Here is a 21,367-nt window from a genome sequence, read left to right as displayed (position 1 = left end):
ACATGGCGAGTTTGAGATGCCCACAAGAACATGCTCATATTTTCTCTGTTGCTGTATCTCTCTGAGTCTGTCTTCCTGTCTCTGTCTCTGTGTCCCTCAGATGGGTCTCTCTATTTCAGCCATTCATGGGTCTGATCCCACTGATGTACACAGAAGCTTTGACTTATTTTGCTTCTGACCTGGGCTTTGCCACTCCATGGCAGCCCGGTGGTCCCCTACTCCCTAGAGCTCACCATATTGTTGCTGTCATCCACAAGCCTCAGCCTCCCCAGAATTAGAGATTACAGTTAAATGACAGCTACTTCACCCAGCCAACAAAACTGGTAACTTAGAGGAAATATTTCTTACTCAAAAATATAAAGTACATAATATAAAAATATCTAACAAAAGAAATAGACTATTTAAGTAATACAATACTAGAAAAAAAAATTCGACAGGTCATAAATGAACTCCCAAAGGAAAAAAAACTCCAGGGCCAGATGGATCTACAAGTAAATTTTATCAAATATTCAAAGAACAATTAAATCCAATATGATATAAACTGTTTACAATAAAAGGCATAGAAGGCACCCTTCCAATTTTTTTTAAAAATATGAAATATGAAACTAGTCATATATTTGAATCAGTTCCCTTTATAGCTTGAATATCAGACTTTCATCAAAAGTGACTGCTGATAAGATTTTTTCCCCAGTTAACTATTTTCCTTCTAATTTCAACTATGTTGATTTTGTTTGTGCAAAACCTTTTTAATTTTATGTACTCAGCATTGTCCATGCCTATCTACCTGTAATCTTATCTATCCCTTGGTCTGTCAAGAATTTATTCCTAAACTGGAGAGAGATAAAGCAGAGGAAGAAAACTATGAACCAATATCCCTAATGAATATTGATACAACATTTCAAATAAAATAGTAACAAATGCATTACAAAAATATATGGGAAAGATTATATACTATGACCAAGTTAGAATTAGACTAGGAGGACAGGGTTTCTTAAACATAAGGAAGATTACAAATATAATATAAATAATAATGAAAAAGCAGAATCCAGCAACATATTGTTTACAAGAAACACACTTGAAACATAAGATTCTATCCAGATTTCAAATGAAGGGTCAAAGCAGAATGCATTGGGCTTTAGGCAAACTCAAAAAGGGAGGAGTAGTGAAAATGTTCTCAGACAATAGTAAAACAGATATGATTAAAACTGATAAGCAGATAAAGTACATGTTTAAATGCACCATAGATAATTAAATAATATCAATATATGATGATATGCACCAAAAGGCATAGCACTTAAAAACTTAAAGGAAAAGTTAAACAAATTGGAATGAGAAATAGACATCAAAACTATAATAGTTGGGGATCTCAAAGTTCCACATTCAGACCTAGATTGATCTAACAAAAATGTAAAGAGGAAAAAAAAATCAAGGACCTAAATAGAGTTTTAGAAATTTAGAGATGATAGCTCTCTGGTAATTACTAAATGGGAATAATAAAGTATACATATTCTCAGCTATAAATAGCATATTTATAAAACTGACCATTTGCTAAAGAATAAAAACCTGATAAATAAATGTGAAAATAGAGACAGACAAATAATCGGTGAGATATCAATTACTCATGGCTGGGCTGTGCAAGTATGTTAAAAATGAAAATGCAACCTAAATTGATTTATAGATTGAGTGCCATATCAAATTACACAAAGGATTACTTTATAGAAATAGACAAAATGATTACAAAAAGGTCAAGAAATTCAAGGAATAAACAAAAAAGTATGAAGTAAAGGGAGCTACCAATATCATATCCCCAACTATAGTATAAAGCATTAATTATTAAGCTATTTGGTATCAGTTAAAAATAAATAGATTTGGTACACAAAATGCAGAAACAGACAGCAGCATAGGATTAGATGAATCCAAGGTCACCAACTAGATGGGCAAGGCCAAAAAACTGGCCAAAAAATACTGCTCAAAAAACTGGAAAGCAAATTGGCAGAAATTAGGCTTGGATCAAGATCACACACCATATACCCCAAATAAGCCCCAAATGAATTTTTGACCTAAAAGATCTCACATCCTAAACATGTTATAGGATTAGGGCAATAACTTTACAATTAGGAATAGAGGAAAAATTCTTGACAGACCAAGGAATAGATAAGATTACAACTAGATAAGCATGGACAATTCTGAGTACATAAAATTAAAAAGTTTTTGCACAAACAAATTTAACATAGTTGAAATTACAAGGAAAATAGTCAACTGGGGAAAAAATCTTAGCAGCAGTCATCTCTGATGAAAGTTAGACATTCAAGCTATAAAGGGAACCAATTCAAATACATGAGAATAAGAACCATTCCCCCAGTAGATAGTCGTGAGATCTGAACAGGCAGCTCTCAAAAGATAATAATCCAAGCTATCAACAGCTATATTTTAAAAAATGCTCCGAATTACTGAAAACAAGAGAAATTTAAATGGTGGGGGAAGAGAGACACACTATCGTACTATTGGTGAAGTGAATTGGTGAAGCCATTCTGGAAAGCAATTTCAAGCTAGGTTCCCAACATTCACTAAACTGTGTATATTCTTTGACTCAGCAACATAACTATTAGGACTGCATACCAAAGAGCTCAAAGAAAGAGGAAAAGGACTATACATATAAAAATACTTATAGCATCCCTTTTTGTTGTAGCATAAATCTGGAAACAAAGTGGGTACTCATTAATTGAAAACAGTTGGACATATTATGGTATATAAATGTAAAGTAATGTCATTTTACCTTTTAAGAAATAATGAGATACCTGGGAACAATTGAATAAACTGATCCTGAGTAAAGTAAACAGAACTAGGAGAATACTTTATACAACAACATTGTAAAGGAAAACAGCTTGGAAAAACTTGAGAACTTTGATTAATGCAATGATCAACCATGACTCTAGAAAAACAATGATGGGTCACACTCCCTATCTCTTGACAGCAAAATGATGGAATAGAAGTGAAAAATGAGAAGAATATTGCCAATATATAGATTCCTTTTTGCTTGACTATGCTTATTTGTTACAAGGTAGAGCTTTTAGTGTGTGTGTGTGTGTGTGTGTGTGTGTGTGTGTGTGTGTGTGTAGTTTAGGGAGGATAAAGAACAATGCTTAAGAAGACAAAAAAAGACCATTAATAAAGCATTTTATTAGAGAAAGTGGGGAGCTGGGAGAGGATGGCTTTGCAGAATATACTTCAGATATCTTTTTGCAAGGGAAACACTTCCAGGAAGCATTAGAAGCCATGCTTTCATCCCAAGAGCAATTAAAAGAATTAGATGAAAAAACAATTTAGCTGTGGCCCTGTAGCAAGTGTCGTGGAGTAACAGCTGTAGAAAGTGTAGTTCATCGTGAGACCCTGGGCCTAATGGACTGTGTAGTCAAATACTGGGGTATGCTGTGTGTGATTGATTGGAAGACATCAGAGAAACCAAAACCATTTATCTGGAACACATTTGACAACTCTTTACAAGTGGTAGCGTATGTTGGAGCCATTAACCGTGGTGCCAGCTATAACTTTGAGGTTCAATGTGGTTTAATTGGGGTGGCCTACAAAGATGGATCCCCTGTTCACACGCATTTCATGGTCTTAGAGCTCTGTTTCCAATACTGGTCCAAATAGCTACTTTCACTAGAAAAATACACAGAAAAAGAAAAGAACCACTCCAAATCCAGACCAGGATGCAGGATACTGTTCAAGGTTGGTTTATCCTTTCTCACAATTTGGGGATAAAGATGCTTCACTAATTTAGTGAATCCATGATCTCACTGATGGGACTACTCCCTCCAACTCATTCACCCTTTTGCTATCAAATGAAACTGAAAAGTGGTAACACTTAAATGTGAATTTTTTAAATGTTGATAATGGCTACCACATTATCACCAGCAAAGGTATTGTTGATTTTTAGTTGTGAAAACATGGCACTCCAGTCCTTTCACTGCAACTGAAATGAATGAAAATCTAGAAGACTTTTCAGTTGAAAGGCTGTCCATCAATACAAGAAAAACCAGCTGTATCACTTTGTCTTGTGTTAATGTGGCAATCATTATTTCCCTGAAAAGAAAGAAGATAGATTGAACAAACACTCCAGTTAATCTTGGACTATGTTGTAAAACTTTTTATGTCATTTTCATTCTGAACATTAAAGGACTAGATCCTTATGTGCCCAAAATGTAAGAGCTCAAGAAGTCTTTGTTGATAGAATTTAGTGAACAAAGCCTGGGCCTAGGTAACATTTGTATTTTTCCCAACTACAAATGACCAATAATAAAACTTGCAAATTGTGGGGGAAAAAAAAGAAAGAAAAAAAAAGGGATTCAAAGGGGGCTAAGGAGTCCATAGGCATTGACTTAAGTGTTGGTACTCTATATCTGAGACCCTTGTCCAGCGACCACTAACAGATATATAATTGAATTGGAGGAAATGAATCATTTCTATCTTGACATACTCAAATGGATAGTTTTAGGAACCCCCTGCAAAGATGCCAACTGCAAACCATTCAGTTCTGTCCCAACCTGCATTGTTTTTGTCTGCCTGCTCACTTCAGCTCACCCATGGTGAGCATAATTTTCCTGTGAATTCCTTGAGAGCAGGGATTGTTTTTTGCTTTTCTTTGTATCTCACCACTTAGCACAATGCCTGACATATACTTGGCACTGCATTAATACTTGTTGATTGACTGACTCCAATGTGTCGGACTCCTTCCTTACTTTCTCCTGGCGTTCAAGGAAGCACTCTGGGTATACACCATCATCCTTTGCCCTCAATACATGATCAGCCCATCTCTTTATATCATCCATTTCCTTGCTGACATCTTTTATTCCTGTTCTTCAAAGTTCTTCCTGGTTATACATTACAACCTACTCACACCCATCATGCACGTCTTTCTGGATGATATTAATTTTTAATTTGTTGGAGACTATCTTGCGCATCTCTCTGCCAAGCAGCAAAACGGTGGAATGATGCACCAAGGTCATTCAAGATTGCTGGAAGGACGTAACAAAAATGACGCTGTGCACTGACCTGCTGACTATAGACATAAGGTGAGGCATGAAACAAGGAAGCCGGATACTCATTCCATGAATTCACTGTTGTGAATCTAGCAGGGAGCCCAAATTAGAGAGGGATTCCCTATGGATGGGGACTTTCTTCAGATGCTTCTGTTTGCTGAATACATTGTGATGTCTTCACAAGCAATGTGGCTTACAGAGCCACTTTGAAGAGAATTAGATAAAGCATGTCTACTGCTCTTTTCTTACTTGGATATGTTTATTTATCAAAAGGAGTAGGGGAAAGTGAGAATCATTGAGAAAAGCAGCTTCTAAGGGAGAAATACTTGGGAAAAACAGTTTTGAAAGGACCTGAGAGAAAATAGCCTCTCAGGGGAAAAGTGCTTAGAGGACCTGAGAGAAAGTGACCCGTTCAGAGGCAAAGATGTCCAAAATGGTTCATTTCCAGCAGCTCATTTACGTGAAACTTTTGCAGATACCCAGGAAATCCTCTTACGAAGAGCTTCTGGGTAACTGTGGGACATTTGTATATTGCCTTTCCGTGCTGGGTAGGGCAGAAATGTAAATTCTGGTGTATTACTCTGGTGTAGCAAGGTGAGTCATTTCACAACAAGAAATCGTGTTTTGAGATTCAACGATCAAAGCGAAGGAGACAGAAGATGCAGAGACACAAAAGGCAAGCCTAGGAGAAGGAAGAGACAGAAGAGGAGATGATGAGAGAGAAGGAAGCAGCTGCTTTGAGGATTGGAATAAAAGCTTTGTGAAAAGCAGAATGTGGAAAGGTGAGCTCTTTACCATCTGCTACAGCTTGAAAGATGGAAATCCTCAGTGGTGCAGCATCCTTGCTTTTCACTTCTATCTATGGCTTGAGATGCGGAAACCTCTCAGATGTTAGCGAGTCCTGAATAGCTCTATTGATTCCAGACCATTTTGCTGCAACAGCTAATGCTGTTACCTCAGAGACCAGCCATGGGAGCAGCAGTTCTGCGGACCCCGGGCTTGGGTTCTCTGCTTTCTCTGAAAGACCTTGTATCGGCTTCCACAGTTTTTATAGTTTAATACCATTTTACAGAATATCAAGTACTTTGCAGACCTTAAAATTCTATATAACTGTTAGCTGTGCAACAGCCTGATAGTATTATCCAGCTAAGAAGTGACCCTGTCCAAAGAAGAGCAGAGAAATCCTGAAGAGTGAGGAAGGAATTCCTCCCTAAGGAAGACCATTCTCTAAGCAGATCAAGGACATCAGGGGATACAGTGAAAAGATGTGAGTTGTTCCAAACACATTAGTTTCCCTGCTCGGTGCCTTCTGCTAGTTTTCTGCAAGTTTATGCCCACTCTCCCCTTGAAATCTGTATGCATTGATTAAGCAAGTGTGATCCAGTTGGACTGTAATGCTAGGATTATACTTGAGTTAGCATTTGTATTGCAACTTGAGGTTTGACAAGGTTTTACTAATATCTCGTTTTATCCTTCCAGCCACCCTGGGAGGTAGTTCTATTATTATCATCTGTATTTTAAAGATAAGGAAACTGAGTCTGAGACAGGTTAAATGACTTGGCCAGGGTCATACAGCTAGTAAGTGTCAGAGGCCAGATTTGAACTCAGGTCTTCCTGACTCCAGGTCCAGTGCTCTTTTGACCATGCCACATACGTGTCTTGCTTTTGCCTTCTTGTTTAATGTTTACTCATAAAGAGTTAATGGTATCATCTTGGCTAGACCAGAAAGTGACTGAGAGAGAAGAAATACCTGGTCACATCTATACTACATTCAGATTACGTCACACATGGATAACCTATAGAACTTGTCCATCTAGGACTGGCAGTACTGGCTTGGGCCCAGAACTGTCCAATGGAAGAATGGGCTGGATTGCCTGTAGGAAAGTGAAAAACTCCTTTAATAACCTCACACTTCCCATGAAAATGATGGCCCATCTATAGCAACATTCTACTGATGTTGCTGTATGTAGGGAGGTGTAAAATAGCATATCCTCACATTCTCACTATACGAGAAACCAGATGACATATGAAACCTGAAACCAAAAGGATCACTTAGATACAAAAATGTGCACAGGGGAAGATGGTGAAAAATGTTGGGAAACATGGCTCAGAATTAAGAAACAAAAGAGGCAAAAAAATTTTAAGACTCCCTCAAAGCCTCATGCTTATATATGATGAATATTTCTTCAAGAAGAGAGTCAAGAAGTGCTCCCAAAATGAAACTGACTGTGTCTTACCAGATAGGAAATGACTGGGTGCTGAAGTGGGAATCATTTCCAAATCAGCTGTTCGTACATAGACCATCAACTTGTCAGAGCAAAGGAAAAAAACCCCACAAATCAGAAGACTAAAAATGAGTAGCTCCCCAAATACATCTCTGATCTCACCAATTTGGATGTTACTTCCAATGATACAGATTATAACAATCATGGCAACTGTGCAACTCTCATATATGTTCCCTGTATGTTTGTCACAGGGGGTCATATTGGGGACCTTTCTTGATTTCTCTTGTTATTATGAAGATACCAGTAGGACAGGGAAGCTCTTATCTCTGTCCTTGGCCTTCCCATGTGGCCAGTCCACCTTTTTCAATCATAATTTTCCTTGAAGACATCACCATAATTCTTCTAAGTTCCTTATTAGGCACTTAGTTACTAGTTAGAAAATTAGTTCCTTAGGCTACTCACACCCACTATGCTCACTTCCATTGCCAGCTCTTTCAAAATCATTGTATTCCATGTCTCACAGACATATAATATCACTGTTAAAACACAAATAGTAAAAAGACGGGTTTTTGTTTCTAGGACCAGTTGGGAGTTTTGTGATTTCCTCAAGGAGATCCAGTCTACTCTCCTTCTCATGTTTAATTCTGGACCAAACTCATTGCTCATTTGGACTATCTGTCCTGGACACACACACACACACACACACACACACACACACACACACAATATGTATGTATGTATATATATACATATATACTGTGAAGATTTTAATGGATCCACTCACAAGTTATCTGAAAAAGGGGTAGACACCAAAGGCATGGAAAAAAATCTTCAACTTCATTAATAAAACATTTAAGAGAGCATTGCTAACTATTAACCTAGATACCAACTTCCCCATGTGTATAAAAATTTGAATGGGAATATCTATGTGTCCCTTGAGGATATCTTCTCTGAGGGTATACGTAGGGAAGAGGCAAACTTTCACAAGTGAAATTTCACAGCAGACTATCTTTATTACATTATTTATTACATGATTGACTAAAGTTTATCATATGACTGACTAAGGTTTTATTTTAAAGAATTTGATTCAGTGAAACAAAACAACTCCTCAAATGTTCCCTTCTAACAAAGTATTTCAGATCCATACATCAAAGTTTTTGAAGGTTTCTTGAGTGATTCAATAGAGATAATGTTGTTCAATGACCCTCTCAACATAAGCATCCAGTGAGGCATAACTCAGGAGGCAGAGTCCAAGCTGAGGGGAGATTCCCTATGGATGACGAGATCCTCCGAATGTTCCTCTTTGCAGATGTCACTGTATTGACTGTACCAAGCCCCAGGACCCTGCAAAGCTTTCTCAAAGAAATTTATAACCACTCAAAAGAGTTTGCCCTAACCATTCATACAGGAAAAAACAAATGGATGAAGAATGATTACTGCCCAGAGAAGCAGTCCAACATCACCAACTTAAAGAAACTATTGAAGTTGAAAGTGGAAAACGACCAAAAGAGCAGATACCAGTAGAGACTATGATAATTTCCTAAGGAAATTTTGCCAACTTCCTTAGCATTTTCTAATTAATTGTGAGAACAAGGAGGTTAAAAGAACCACAGCTAGCAAACACTTGCTCCCCCTGCCAAGTAGGAAGATATGGCAGCCAATGGCAACATCATTTTAGAAAATAAGTTCATTTGTAAAATCTTGGAGAGCAAGGTTGTGGAAGATTATGAGAAATATAGTCTCATAAAGTGTAATGAGTGATAGGGGGGAAAGTTTACATAAAACTCGGCAAGACCTAATTAAGCCAGATAAACAAGAATACACTTAATGAAATTGGGAGGACAAAAACCATTTTTAAAAATGGTAAAGATCTGTCAATATTACTATAACAAATAATTAGCTCTATCAATCACAGAGGAGCAACCGCTGCATTTGGATCTTAACATCTCCATTCCTGTTGTGCTATATGAAGAAGTAGAACAAATGCACAGGGGAACTCCCTGATGGAGGTGCACACAATTTTGAGGGCATTGAGGGATATCTTATTAAGCTATGAGAGAGAGAAGAGGCTATTAAGGGCTTAGGGAAAGAAATTCCAGATGTGATTAATACCAAAAATGGGTGCTAGAAAATACCAACATAGCTCCTAGGAGCACCCCTACCCACAATTTACATAGGAGTACCCTCAGAAAAAGCTACACAAAGTTCAAGGTACAGAGAGTGTGAACTCCAAACCAACACTCATATGACCACACCATTGTGTTGAACTACCTACTTACATTCCTAGAAACTATGCCTCTCTCAGTGCAGCCCAAAATTATGTTAGCTTTTTTGGTGACCATATCACATTGTTGCCTCACAATGAAATGAAATTCAGACCTTTTTAAAAAAGAATTACCTTTCCCTATGATATTATTTTTTCTAATTACATGTAAAACAATTTTAACATTTTTTAAAAAGTTTTGAGTTCCAAATTCTATCCCTTCTTTCCTCCCCTCAACCATCCATGAGACTTTAAGCAACCTGATATTGGTTATACATATGCAGTCATGTAAAACATTTCCATATTAGTCATTTTGTGGAAGAAAACTCAAAGGAAAAGAAAGAAAGAAAGAAAGAAAGAGAGAGAGAGAGAGAGAGAGAGAGAGAGAGAGAGAGAGAGAGAGAGAGAGAGAGAGAGAGAGAAAGAGAGAGAGAAGAGAGAAAGAAAGAATGCTTCTGTCTGTATTCAGATTCCAGCAGTTCTTTCTCTGGAGGCAGATAGCATTTTTTATCACGAGTCCTTGCGGATTGTCTTGGATCACTGTATTGATAATAACAGCTGTTATTCACAGTTGTTCATTGTACAATATTGCTTTTACTGTGTACAATGTTGTCCTGGTTCTGCTCACTTCACTTTTCATCAGTTCATGTAAGTTTTTCCAGGCTTTTCTGAAAGCATCCTGCTTATCATTTCTTATAGCACAACAATATTACATCATAATAGTATGCCACAACTTGTTCAGCCATTCCCCGATTGATGGGCAACCCCTCAATTTCCAATCCTTTGCTACCACTAAAAGAGCTGCTATCAATATTTTTGTACAAATAGGTTCTTTGATGAACTGCTTTCTAAGCATGCCTTCCCCATCTTGTCCTTGGGAAGATGATTTTTTGTTTCCAAGTATAAGAATTTACATTTATCCCACCAAATTTATTAGGTCTTTATTCTAATTTCTTACTAGATTTGACTCAATGCTTTAGCCTGTCAAGATACTTTTGAATCCTAATTCTATCATCAATCCTAGCTTTATGTCACTTGAAAATTTGATAAAGAGGCTACTTCTCCTTTTATCAAAATCATGGATAAAAATCTTAACCTGGCACAGGGCCAAGCATGGCTCCCCAGAGCACTCCACCAATTCCTCCTTCCAAATTGTCATGGAACCATTAATGAATATTCTTTCAGCCAGCCATTCAACAGTTCCAAACATATCTAATTGTATTTTTTCCTTCCTTTCATCTTTCTATCTTTCCCATAGGAATAACCTGGCATACTTTATTAAACACTTTGCTAAAATCTAGGTAAAGTCTATCTGTAGCATCCCCTTCATATCCCAGTTTAATCAGCCTTTCAAAAACAGAAATAAGATTAGACCGGCACTACCTGTCTTGATGAAGCCATCCATCTATACTAACTCTTTTCTAGATGATCAGTAACCATCCTTTTCTAGCATATTATAACATTTCCCATGAGTCTGAGTTAAGCTCATTGGCCTACAGTTTCTAGATTCAACTGTCAGATATGGATTTCAAACAAAACTATCCCCCCATGGAGAATCCTGCCAGATCTTTCCAAATGCCACATTCTCAATGCCTTGATGAAGCATGTGACAATGTGACATCAGACAAGCATGACAATAATGAAAGGTTGTTGCCTGTTTGGGGCATTTAATTAATTAGATATTATTATAGATAATATTAATTAATTAATAATACTATTTTAATTATCAGTACTATAAAGGATCTTAAGGAACCTTAAGTGGCAAACCACTCCAGTACCTTTGCCAAGAAAACCCCAAATGGGGTCACAACTGAACAATAACTCTTACTATAGCTGTCTGCATTAAAACTCAGCATTTCCAATCTCTAGATTAACAATCTAAAAGGGAGTAAATCTTTATAAATAAAATAAAACTAGGAAGAAGTTTATGTTAACATACCAGCTGCTTGATTAACAAATAGAACTATGCTGTCTCTGGGAACATTGAAGCTGATTTTCAGTTGAAAAGCATTCTAACCATTTTAAAGTAGGAAGATAACCATGGCCTAATTTTTTCTATTCCCTCCAATAAGAACACAACTGTATGCTCTTAGTTTTAGGTAAATACACCCATTAAAGCTCTTTTCCTGGGCCTTTCAATCCATTTCCCCCCTTCTCTACATTTTACCAAGAGGGTAGCTGAAAATGGCCCATGCCATTAGTTGAAGTCTTATATAAGAATGCACCACAGTCCTATTGTAGTCCTGGATCAGGCCTCTCTACATGAAACTCTTGGGGGTAAAGTAGTAGGCTGAAGGCTGACCTATAGCCCAGTGATATCTTGCTACATATGAGGGGACATCCTTCTAGCATGTTACAATACCATGGGAAAACATGTAACTACTCCCATTTTTCTATCTTAATGTGAAACCGAGAATGTGATCCCTAAGTAAAATTAATTTCACATTCTAGCTTGCATAAGACAGAGTAGCAGTGAACAACACCAATTTTGAGGTACCCCATAGCTTCTCTCTCTCTCTGTCTTTCTGTCTATCTCTCTCTCGGTGTTCCATGAAATTCCTCAAACAGAACTAATTTTCATGCATTTTTATTCCTAAAAGCATCACTATTGCATGCAACATTTTTAAGGAGAGTGATCTTAGAAATAGCATACCATAAGATAGAGGAGTAGCAATATCTTCTTCCAGATGAGAATCCCTTTCTAGCCCCCTACCCCCAACCCAATTCCTCTAAACAAATCTAAGAAAAATGTAGGAGGTTAAATCTTGATCAGGAAATCCAAGAAAAAAAATGAGTGAGTCATTTTTCCAATCAGGTCAGAATAAACAAAGAGGTCAGTGGACCCTGGGAACAGGGTCTGGCCAGAAGTAAGTTGTGTGGAACATTGTGGTGCAAGGGAAAGCTATATATTAGGTCAGATCCAGCACAAAGGGGCTTGTGCAGATGCAGGAATCAGCGCCAACTGGCAAGTCTGTCATTTACTACCCAGGTCTGGAGCACAGATCCAGAGAGGACTAGACATATTGCTTAGACCCAAACCCATGTCAGGAATATGCAGAGCTCAGACCAGGGGGCAGCAACTTTTCCCTGGATCAGACAATTTTGGGAATGCTGAAGTTTCTGGTACCAGTCTGAGTTGTCCCTGAAAGCCTGGAATAACACAAGACTCAATATTGCCAAGAAAGTAGCAGCAGTACCAGACCAGACATTTCCTCCGGAAATGCACATAGCCTGACTTTAACATAAATTCCAAATTTAGGAAGTAGGCTAGAAGAATGAGCAAAAAAAAAATCCCACTGTAAAAAGCTATGATGGCTATAGGATGCTCAAGACATAAACCAAAAAAAAGAGAATGACTCCAAAATATCTACAAGCAATGCCTCAAAGAAAAACACAGCTTGGACACAAATTCAACTAGAATTTCTGGAAGAGACAAAGCAAGAGTAAAAATAAAAGACTTTAAGATTTTTTTTTTATAAATGTAATGAGAGCAATAGAGGAAAAAAATTGGAAAGTAAATTAAACTATGGAAGAAAGAATTAGAAAAGAAATTAACAGCTTGGTACAAAAGATATAAAATCTTACCCAAACAATAAACCATTAAGAAATAGAATGAACAAAATAGAAGCCAAACTTTATAAAGATAATAAAAAATAGCAAAGTAAAGGCAAAAGATTGAAAACATACAAGGAAATATAAAATCTTATATCAAAACACCTCCCTGGAAAACTGATCAAGGAAAGATAATTTAATAATTTAATGATAATTGGGCTACCTGAGAGTCATGACCAAAAAAAAAAAGCCTACATATATTTAAAGAAATCATTAAAGAAAACTGCCCATATCTCTTAGAACCAGAGGGCAAAGAAGAAATAGAATCAACCAGTCACTTCCTCAAAATCCTCCAAATAAAAACTTCCAGTAACATTATAACCAAAATCCACAGCTTCTAGGTAAAATAAATAAATACACACATATATACATACATACTTGTGCATATAGCTGTGTTTACATGTGTATGTTTGTATATGCATGTTCATATACAAACACATAGACACATACATGCAGACATATGTATACATATATATTCATATTTGCCTATATACTTACATGCATATATGTATGTGCATACATATTGTGCATGTATTTATGTATATATATTATATAAGTATGTATGTTTTACACACACACACACACACACACACACACACACACACACACACATACTACAAGCACCCAGAAGGAGAAATTCAAGTAACAAGGAGCCACAGTCACGATCATACATGCTTTAGAATCCAACACTAAAAAAGAGTGGAGAGCTTGGAATACAATATTCTACAAGGCAAAGGATATAGGCTTATAACCAAGAATAACTTTAAAATATACCTTTAATGAAATAGGAGACTTTCAAGCATTCCTGATGAAAAGACCAAAGCTGCTTAGAAACTTCAAAGTGCAAACACAGGAGTCAAGAGAAACATAAAAGTAAACACAAATGAACAACCATATGGGACTAAGCAAGGATAAACTGCTTATATTCTGATATGGAGATATGATACATTTTCTCTGAACCCTAGCATCAGGGTTCAAAGAAATTAGACAGAAAGCCTGACAGTAATTCTGTTATATCTTGAAGACCTTAAAATAAGAATGGAAAAGAAGAGAAAAGAAATCCACAGGGGCAGGGTGGGGGAATAGAGGAGAAGGTGCAGTGGAGGAAGGTCATGGAAAATTACCTCACATAATCAAGGTGTGCATGTAGAAGTTGATATGAATCAGGAGGTGGGGATTGGGAGAGTGGCTGATGCTTAAACCTCACTCTCACTGGTCAAGAGAAAGAAGAATACATACACAGAAATACATTTCACTCAAGAAGGAAAATAGAGGGAAGGGGGAGAAGGGAGAATTAGAGGGAAAACATATTAAGGGAAGGATTAGTCCTAATTAAAACAAGCTTTTTGGGAGTACCAAAATATTGGTAGCTCTTTTTGGTGCAAAGAATTAGTTTCAAATTCTTTTTCTTTTTTTTTGGCTAGCTAGGCAATTGGAGTTAAGTGACTTGCCTAGTGTCACACAGCTAGTAAGTGTCAAGTATCTGGTCTGAGACTGGATTTGAACTCAGGTCCTCCTGATTCCAGGGCCGGTGCTCTATCCACTGCGCCACCTAGCTGCCTTGGTGCAAAGAATTAGAAACAGAGGGGTGCCTATTAATTGGGGAATAGCTAAACAAGTTATGTTATAGAAACGTATTGGAATACTTGGCTGTAGGAGTATAGAGTGATGTGAACACAACTTTTTGTTGTTGAGTTGTTTCAGTTATATCCTACTCTCCATGACCCTGTTTGAGATTTTCTTGGCAAAGATACTGGGGTGGTTTGCCATTTCCTTCTCCAGCTCATTTTATAGATGAGGAAACTGAGGCAAACCGGGTTAAGTGACTTGCCCAGGGTCACACAGCTAGTAAGTGTCTTAGAACGTATTTGAACTCAAGTTCCCCATGACTACAGGGCCAGCACTCTATCCACTATGCCACCTAGCTGCCTCTAGTAGAACTAGAGGAACAATTTATAAAAGGAAAACCATATTGTACAATGGACCAGGACAATTCCAAAAGACTCATGATGGAAAATGCTGTCCACATCCAGAGAAAGAACTATGGAGTCTGAATGCAGAGCGAAGCATGCTGTTATCATTTTTTTTCTCATGGCTTTTCCCTTTTGTTCTGATTCTTCTTTCACAACATGACCAAATGTGGAAATATGTTTAACATGATTATATATGTGTAACCTATATCAGATTGCTTGCTGTCTTGGGGAGAGGGGAGGGGAGGGAGGGAAGGAGAAAAATTTGGAACTCAAAATTTTATAAAAATGAATATTAAAAACTACCTTTATATGTAATTAGAAAAAATAAAATACGATTAAGTGCAAAAAAGGAAAAAGAAAAAACCAATATCGTACAGACAGATGGCTTTGAAAGGCTTAGGAACTTTGATCAACTAAATAATCAACTATAAATCCAAAGGACTTAGGATGAAATATGTTATCCACCTTCTAATAAAGAGGTGAAGGACTCAGAGTACAGTACGTACATACATATATACATATGTGTGTCTGTGTTTGTGTGTATACACGCGTGTATGTATCTCCAATGCAGAAATTTGTTTTGCTTGACTCTACATGCTTGTAACAGGAATTTTGTTTGTCTTTCATTCTCAGGGATTGGTGAGTGGGAGGAAGATAAGCTTGAGTTTTTGCTGATTGAAACAAAACAAAGTGTAATTTAAAGAAACAGGATACCACTTAAGGCATTGACCCAAAAGTAGAGAATCCAGGAGATGGACATAAAAATGGATTTCTCACCAATGGATTGAGGTTACTCTTTAGAACAAAGTTTGCAAACAAACTAGTGTGTGATATTGGGAAGAGAACACCAGTTCCCAGAACAGGAAGTCTTGGAGGTACAGTTCTAGTTTGCCTTATAAGATTCTCATCTAGAAGGCACTTCCACAACAATGAGTCCACAGGCCATCAAGAGAACCCTCTATTTAAACATGCAACATCCAAGACTTCCACTAATTCACAATGTTTGCCTATCCCTTTTCTTATGCCTATGATTAATTTTTTTATCCATTCATTTCTTTAGGTAAGTATTTGTGTAACACAGGAGTCTGTTTTATGCTTTGGCATATCTCATTTTTCCCATCTTCAACTATCCTCCTTGAGAACAAGATCAGTTATTGGGGAGGGGGAGGGGAAGGAACAAGAATTCATTAAGCACCTACTATGTGCCAAGCACTCTGCTAAGCAGTTTATAGATAATATCCCATTTGATCTTATTAACTTTTTGTCACCATACTGAGTATTTAGAAATGAAGGGATTGTTATACACAATTGTTGACTTCCATTAAAGTTAGTTTCCATTGAAGTGGAAACAATTTTCTCCTTCCTTCCTTCCTTCCTTCCTTCCTTCTCCTTCCTTCCTTCCTTCCTTCCTTCCTTCCTTCCTCCCTCCCTCCCTCCCTCCCTCCATTCTTTCCTTTCTTCTTTCTTTCTTTCCCCAGCATTCACCACTGGGGATATAAGTGCCCTCTCCATGCTTGAAACATGATACGTGCTTATTAAGCACTGGTTGACTTGACTGGACAAACTGAGGAATTTTCTCCAAAGTGTACAAGCATCTCAACAATCCTCCACATTGGTTGATTTACACATATGCACACAGTTGGGATTAAGAAAGGGCCCTTAATTATGTCAAGAGTAGATTTGAATTTCATCAATACCAAGTTCCTCCTTCAAAGCGAAAATGAGTATCATAATAACCAGGTTATAGGGTCAATTTGGGAACCATGTTTCCCATCAAACACCAACATTTACTTTCTTTCTTATTCTAGGATTATCACAAATTCTTAAATTAGTTATGAAGATAAAGAGGACTAAGAGAGAACGTGAGGAGAAGAAAAGGTCAAGAGGCAACCTTTGAAATTTGGCCTGACTGTACCTTATTTTGTAAAATAAACAGAGCATCACCTCCTGGCAAAGGGCTGCCTTACAGAACCCTACGTGAAGTCATGGGTAGGGTGATCGTGAAAGACCCCACTGTTTATGTATTTTTTCTTTTTTTTCCTTTTTTTTGGGGGGGTTAGGCAATGGGGTTAAGTGACTTGCCCAGGGTCACACAGTTAGTATTACGTGTCCGAGGCTGGATTTGAACTCAGGTACTCCTGAATCCAGGGCCCATGCTCTATCCACTGCGCCATGTAGCTGCCCCCATGACCCCACTATTTAAAAAATCTCTCTTACATGAGTCTGCTTGGAATTTCCACCATCAGAAATTCATTTCCTTGGGTTAAAGTACATCCATTACCTGGGTCCTCTTTGAAAATTCAAAAGTCCTTGGGAAGTACTTGGAGATAGAGAATCCCAATAACTGTTAGTTTACTGCAAAAAAATGTGAAAGAACAGCTAATTAAAAATTTTAAAAAAGATTCTATGTTTTATAGGGAAGAAAAGTACTAAAAGTGTGTATATGTTTGTGTATATGTATGCCTGCATGTACACTGAAAAGGGGAAAGGGGATGAATTTGTACTAATCAACCACATCTCCTGGAGAAACAATTGATAGCACATGCCTTATTGACAATAGGTAGGCCAGAAATAACCACATATTTTATTTTTTTAATCTTGCCAACAATACATTAAGTATGGATGAGGCATCTTTATAAATCATATGGCATTTTTCAGAGATACAGGGCCTAAGGAAATAATGACAATATGACTATGTTCATGTTTTTAAAAACACAAAACAAAAACATATGACAGACAGAAAGCTGTAATTACTTCACAGAACAAGCTGGCCGAAGTAGAGACCAGAGAAAAGTTACAACATTAAGCAAAACAACCCAAGATAAAAAGTATTAAGATCTGTCATAAAGATCAGAAGAATCCAAATATATTTGGAGAAAGAGAAAAGCTTCCTTTATCCATTCAGGGTTGTTATAATAAAAATAATCATATAATAAATAATTATAGTTATAATAAACATGTACTCTTTTTCTAAATACTGTTTAGCGAACAGATATTAAAAATTAATTCTGTAAAGTTAATGACACCACATCTGAGCTCTCAACTATGGAAACTTTCTATATGCTCATTGAAGAATTTTAAAATTAAGAGTAGGATATGGACTGAACTACTATTGGGAGCTCTGAGGTAAGGGAGACTCCCTCTATCAGTGTATAATCTTAGTCAAATAGAACCCTGAGAAATTAAGTGATTTGTTCAGAGCCACACACTTTTTAAAATTTAACTTTTTTTTTTTAATTGTCAGAAAAGAGTCCCAAACTCAGGTCTTTTCTAGATCAGTTCTCGATCCTCTACTAAGAATACACCACTGGAAATTCTGGATAATCAAATTCCTAGCCTATTTAGGAGCTGTCAACTATATTTGATCTTGGAAAGATTGTGTTTTTGGTGCTCAGGAAAAAAAAAGTTTGGGGTGATTCATGACTGCTGCGACTAACTGGAAGGTTCCTTGATTAACTGGTGTCCTTCACAAACTCCTTGGGAAGAGAAGGCTTGACCTAGGTAGGCTTATTCAGTGCTATGGGGGATTCACTTCATCCACTGCCTACCTGAATCAGTTACAATCTTCCATTATTGGAGATCTGTCTTTAATGGGATCAAGCCAGGGAGGGAAACAGAACCTAATATTGCCTTTGAGGTTTTATATATAGCTTAGACACATTTTAAAATTCGATGAGACTTCTGGCACATATCTAACAATGCCTTAGCTTTCCCTGTGATTTTAGGAGTTGAGTTGCAAAACCTATATCCTTTCATTCTTTTGTTCTTTTACACTCAGTTGCCGAAGGGTGGTCTGGCAGGAGCCTGCACCATAAAATAACTGTGAAAGGATGGTACTGCATTGGAGCATTTTAGAGAGCTGTTATGTACGTGGGGCGAGGGGGACAGCTCCCTCCTGAGTAGACAGGGGAGGTGGTTCTTAAAAGCCCATTTCAATCCGCCTTACCTTGCTTGATTATTTTTTAGGAAAGAGACCCTTGTCCATAATACCTAAGCCTCCCCACATAGTAATTATTACAGGGAATGACCAAACTCTTGCATCCCCGAGAAAAAGAACGTCGTGTTTCTTTTCAATGGCGCAAAAAAAGAAAATAAATCCGGGGAAGGGGAGAGCCAAGGGCCCAGCTTACAAGCTTCCTAAGGCAACTTGCCGGCTAGGCTGATCAGCGGAAGAGAGAGGTGGGGCTGATGAGATGGGGAAGCGACGGAGGCCTGGGTCAGCTGGGGCGCCTGCTGAGCAGATGCATAAAACAGCTAGGGAGAGCGAGAAGGGCCGAGACACCTGTCCCAGGAGAGAGGGTTGAAGGGCTGACAGCAAGCAGGTGGGGTGGGGCGCACGGGGCAGAGGGGGCTCCCCCAGCGGCAGCAATGCAGCAGGAGGGGGCGGCGGCTGGGGAGCTTCGGGGAGGGCTACCGGAGGGTGGTAGCGACAGCAGCTCTGGGACACTAACGGACCGGCATGTCCCAACCCATCCCAGCAGGATCGGGGGGAGACAACCTCCCAAGCCTTCTGGGCTCGGCACGTTTCTTTCAGAGGGGAGCTCCAATGCACCCCACCCTCCAGCTCCCGCAGGGGTTTAAAGCGAGGGTTTGGGGGGAGGAGCAGCTACCCAGGAGGAGCCCCAAGAGCGTGGCAGACCCGGCCCCAACCCCATTGCGGCAGCAGCGGCGCCCCACCGCCTCCTATGCCACCCCAGAAGCTGGTGTCTGCCATGGAGGGCGCAGCACTGCCAGGATGAAGGCGTGGAAGCCTCCGGCCGCCCTCCGACACTTGCTGCCTGGGCAGCTGGCGAGCGGGCTCTGAGGCTGGGGCTGAGGTGGGGGGCGGACAGGGCGGAATGGGAGCGGCAGCCCGCGGCTACCTGGCCGCCCCGCCGCCTGCCTCCCTGGCTTACCTGCCTACCTGAGGAGGAGGTCTGGTCCCCACCGATTGACGTACGGGCTGCAGCTCACCCGTGGGAGGCGCCGGGAGCCGTCACAGCCGCAACGCCGCAGAGCTCGGAGTCGAGCCCGGAGGGAGGACAGGCAGGAGAGGGAGGAGGGGGAGGAGAGGGAGGAGGGCACTGCCTTCAGGAAGAGGAGGTGGGATTTGCTCAAGCCGGACTCTGCGTGGTGGGCGGCCTCCCAACTCCTCCTCCTAGATAGTGTGTGTGTGTGTGTGTGTGTGTGTGTGAGAGAGAGAGAGAGAGAGAGAGAGAGAGAGAGAGAGAGAGAGAGAGAGAGAGAGAGAGAGAGAGAGAGAGAGAGAGAGAGAGAGAGAGAGAGAGAAAGTGTGTGTGTGAAAGACTGAAAGTGTGTGTGACAGAGAGAGAGAGAGAGAGGAGAAAGGACAGGTGCGGGAAGCAGCAGGGACCACCACTCTCCCCACCGTGGGCTGGGTTACGGTACGGCCGGGGCTTCTCTGGGGACTGGAGGGCGGCTCCCATACAGCCTTCCGTTGTAAGACTTTCTCACTGGTTGCTGGAATTTAACAAAACCAAACCAAGCCGTCCTCGAAATGGTTTTCCTCATTTGCCTCTCCCTACCTCCACGATCTGGGATTTCCTCTGCAATTCCCCTCTATAAGTAAAAAATAGTCTTGGGGGAGTTGCTTGAGGGTCACAGAGGTTTAAGGGATTTTGGCAGGGCCACAAAGCTTGACATTAGTCAAGACAGCCGCACTCTTTAAGCACCTACTGTGTGCGGGGCACAGTGCTGGGATCTGGGGGTACCAATGGTCCCTACTTTCAAGCAGCTTCCATTCTACAGCATACACACAAGGAAGATTAGGGATCCTTCCAGAGCCCCAGATGGGTGTTTGAACTGCATTCAGCTAAAGCATCTTCCACTTTTCACTGGAGAGTGAGGGAATTTGCCAGCTGGAGGGGAGGAGAAACTTTGATTTTGCAGGATGGAGCCCTAACTGGGATCCTTCTCCAGTGGATCAAGACAAACCAAGGTTAAATTACTTGACCAGGGTCATACAGCCAGTAAGTGTCTGAGGCCAGATTTGAACTCAGGTCTTCCTAACTCCAGGCCCAGTGCTCTATCCACTGAGCCATCTAACTGCCCTGCCTAGCACATACTAGGTATTTAATAAATATTTGTTGATTTGACTACCTTGACCAGAGAGAGAAGAGCCCTATGTTGGGTAGTCCACACAGATAATCCAGAGACTACTAGTGGCAATTGGACATGAAACAATATATTAAAAATAAATGCAAAGCAGTTTTAGTCAAAAAGAAAAGCATAATTAGTAAATGGGAAGCAGGA

The 21,367-nt window shown here is 39.3% G+C and overlaps 1 protein-coding gene across 4 annotated transcripts in view; it reads right to left on the bottom strand.

Moving 5' to 3' along the window:
• Positions 1-20,103, bottom strand: part of TMEM150C (transmembrane protein 150C) — a 63,646-nt gene extending 43,543 nt beyond the window's left edge. The window contains exons 1-2 of one of the 4 annotated variants that reach the window (XM_020988405.2): positions 20,019-20,103; positions 17,397-17,470 (exon numbers count right to left, since the gene is read on the bottom strand). The gene's annotated coding sequence lies outside the window, so the exon portion shown is untranslated. Of the gene's footprint in view, positions 1-17,396; positions 17,471-20,010 lie in introns of all 4 variants that reach the window. The other 3 variants (XM_020988406.2, XM_020988409.2, XM_020988407.2) reach the window with 3 other exon arrangements.
• Positions 20,104-21,367: the final 1,264 nt, after the last annotated feature.

The sequence above is a fragment of the Phascolarctos cinereus genome, unplaced genomic scaffold (assembly GCF_003287225.1).
Source record: "Phascolarctos cinereus isolate Bilbo 61053 unplaced genomic scaffold, phaCin_HiC Scaffold_9;HRSCAF=440, whole genome shotgun sequence".
Classification (NCBI taxonomy): domain Eukaryota; kingdom Metazoa; phylum Chordata; class Mammalia; order Diprotodontia; family Phascolarctidae; genus Phascolarctos; species Phascolarctos cinereus.
Note: the sequence above shows the minus strand (reverse complement) of the source record. Positions and strands in the feature narration are given on the sequence as shown.